We start from the raw sequence: 3,376 nt of genomic DNA, 5'->3' as shown, positions 1-3,376 counted from the left end.
GCCTCCGCCCCTCCCCCAGGAGCCCGCCCGCGGCGGCGGCCGGGCAGGGCGGGGCCGGGGCTGGGCGGGCGCTGGGCAGTGAACAATGAGCAGAGGAGGAAACTCCGCCCTGGAGCGCGGCGGGCAGGAGGGCGGGCGGCCTCCGCGCCTTGGGGGGCTTTGAGTGTGAGCGCGCGGGCCGGGGGCTCCTGCGGGGCAGCCGGGCCCCGCCCACAGGTGTCCCCCCGAGTGCTTCTGAGTGGGCCTGGCGGGAACCCCCAGCACACCGCAGGGGCCCTCGCACTACGAGCAAATCCGGAGCGGGTGGACCTCCAGCCTTGCGTGGTAGCTGATAACCATTCGCGGCCTCCCGGGCTGCGGCGCGTTCTGCAGCGACCCCGGAGAAGCTCATCTCCCACCTGCCAAGTGCAATTCACCTGCCGGCGGGCCCCCATCCCGCACGACTTCTGAGCGGGTCTCTGCAGCTGGGTGTGCACCGGGCAAGCTGGACTAATTCACTGCTTCACCTCTCCAAGGCTAGGTTCCTTACCTGTGAAGTGGAGATGATGGTTAAAAAACAGCAGCAACAATTTCAGGGATGAATGAATGTGTGCCAGGCTTTACGTATATTAATTCGTTTGCTCTTCATGACAACCATATTTTTAGCCTCATTTTGCAGACAGGGAAATTGAGTCAGAAGTTAAGAAACTTCCTGAGGTCACATAACAGGTAAGTGGCAAACCTGCCTCTGAGAGTAGTTTGGAGAAATACCGTGCCTGGAATATAGTAATTGCTCTGCAAGGAGTGGTTGTTGCTTTTATTCCTGCTATATGAAGAACAGTTATAAAGATTTAGAACTTTTGGGTCAAAACAGACTTGGACTCAAAACCTAACTGTGCCAATCTGTTAATTGTAAAACCCTAGGCAAGTTATTTTCAGTACCTCATTTCTTTTCATCTGTAGAATAGGGATAATAACACCTACCTCAGGGGGTTGTTGGGAGACTTAAATGTGATCCTACAAGATAATACTTAGCCTAGGGCCAGGAACACAGTAGCTCGCCCTCCAAGTGAGGATCAGAGATATTTGCACATTGCGGATGGGAGTGAGTTTTGGAGAATTCCGTAAACTGAGTTTATCCGGTGAAAGAACAAAGAAGTTCGTCTCCCCTCCCCGGATCCCCTCCTTTTTAACCCTGAAAGCTGCTTGGGAGACGCAGACCCCAGGACCGCCTGAGGAGGAGGCACATCAGCGCGGCCCGGAAGCGGAGGGGGCGAGGGGTGATTAACCTTGGAACAGGGGTACGGCGTGAATTTGGCTCACGTGACTCCGGAGTTGCTAATCTGGAGTCTCTCTGCCAGATGGGGCTGGATGGAGGGGTTTTCCCCAGGATCTAGCCGCGTCCCGGGACAGGGTACTAAGTGAGCCCCTCAAGTCGGCTGCAAGCAGGCAATGCGTGCAGGGCAGTGCGTCCCTTGAGCCGCGAAGGAAGCTCTGGAGCCCTGGATGGGGTTCCGTGGCAGCCGACCTCAAGCTTAGGAAGGGCTGACGGGGCTGTTTTCATCAGGAAGTTTCTGCAGGACCGTCTGGCCCCGTTTTCCACACCGCATATGGGAAAGACAGAGGGTGTTCCCGATATGTGTGTGTGTGTGTGTGTGACTATCTTTGATGTTTTTTTAGTACTGTTCCCCTGACATCATGTCAATAAAAGGCCTGTTTCTCTTCTGAAACCAAGCAATATATACATATTTTTTTTAACTGGGATTTTTTTAAATGTGTATAGCACGCTGTCTGATTTAAACAGTGTTTTTGCACTCAATCATTCAATTTCTCTAAAAACTCAGAAGCAATCACGTTAACTTTATAAAGAGAGCGTATATTTTGAAGCTTAGGGCATTTTAAACGCACACGATTTGGGATTGGTGCCGTTACAAGATCATGCAAAATTAAAATGAGAGCAGACATCTGGGCTTAGAGAAGACACAGAAAAGTTAGAATCGTGCTGGACTCTCCCCAGTATCCAACAGCCCCCCTCAACTTGTGTACAACGTGGCTTTCTGGAATGAAGCTGGCTGGGTTTTGAGGTCACTGGTGGCCAGTGAGATGAGCCACCCCCAGGTGATTGGCCTGTGCCTTTGGCCCTATTTAGCATTGTGCTCCAAATAGTGAGTTCGCCAGCCCAGAACACCTGAGCTTATATTTGAAACCCAAAGCACTTTATGGATGCTGTTTTTGAAGCTTTTCATCAGGAAGTTTCTGCAGGATCATTCCTTCTGAGATTTGTTGCATTTTGGTTATTTTCCTGGGTTCAAGCGATTCTCCTGCCTCAGCCTCCTGAGTAGCTAGAATTACAGGCATCCACCACCACACCCTGCTAATTTTGTATTTTTAGCAGAGATGGGGTTTCTCCATGTTGGTCAGGCTGATCTGGAACTCCCGACCTAGGGTGATCTGCCCTCCTAGGTCTCCCAGAGTGCTGGGATTCCTGGCGAGAGCCACTGCGCCTGGCCTTCACATTTTTATCAATCAAATGGTTTTGCTGCCCCATGGGCGCAGAAGCCAATACTATGAAACACTAGCTTTTGAGAAAGTAGTGGCTTTGTTTGCAAAACTGGTCAGCAAAGAGACAGGAGTGAATTCAAATCTGTCTCCCCAGCCGGGTGTGGTGCCTCGTGCCTTTAATCCCAGAACTTTGGGAGGCCAAAGTGGGCAGATCACCTGAGGTCAGGAGTTTGAGACCAGCCCAGCCAACATGGTGAAACCCCATCTCTACTAAAAATACAAAAAATAGCCAGACTTGGTGGCATGCATCTATAATCCCAGCTACTTAGGAGGCTGAGGCTGGAGAATTGCTTGAACCTGGGAGGTGAAGGGTACAGTGAGCTGAGTTTGCACCACTGCACTGCAGCCTGGGCAACAGAGCAAGACTGCATCTCAAAAATAAAAGAAAAAATGTCTCCCCGATTTGGGACCTGGGGTAAATTTATGGGATCCGAAGGCAAGGGAAAAGATTTAGGAATGTTGACTTGACAGAATCTGACTGGAGAGCTTTAAATTTGACCATTTGGCCAGCCAGACACGGTGGCTCATGCCTGTAATCCCAGCACTTTGGGAGGCCGAGGCGGGTGGATCACGAGGTCAGGAGATCGAGACCATCCTGGCGAACACGGTGAAACCCTGTCTCTACTAAAAATACAGAAAAAATTAGCCAGGTGTGGTGGCGAGCACCTGTAGTCCCAGCTACTCAGGAGGCTGAGGCAGAAGAATGGCGTGAACCCAGGAGGCGGAGCTTGCAGTAAGCCGAGATCGCACCACTGCACTCCAGCCTGGGCGACAGAGCGAGACTCCATCTCTAAATAAATAAATAAATAAATAAATAAATAAATAAATAAATAAA

The sequence above is a fragment of the Rhinopithecus bieti genome, unplaced genomic scaffold (genome assembly GCF_001698545.2).
Source record: "Rhinopithecus bieti isolate Rb0 unplaced genomic scaffold, ASM169854v2 scaffold_34313, whole genome shotgun sequence".
Classification (NCBI taxonomy): Eukaryota; Metazoa; Chordata; class Mammalia; order Primates; family Cercopithecidae; genus Rhinopithecus; species Rhinopithecus bieti.
The sequence above is the reverse complement of the archived record's forward strand: the minus strand, read 5'-3'. Positions refer to the sequence as shown.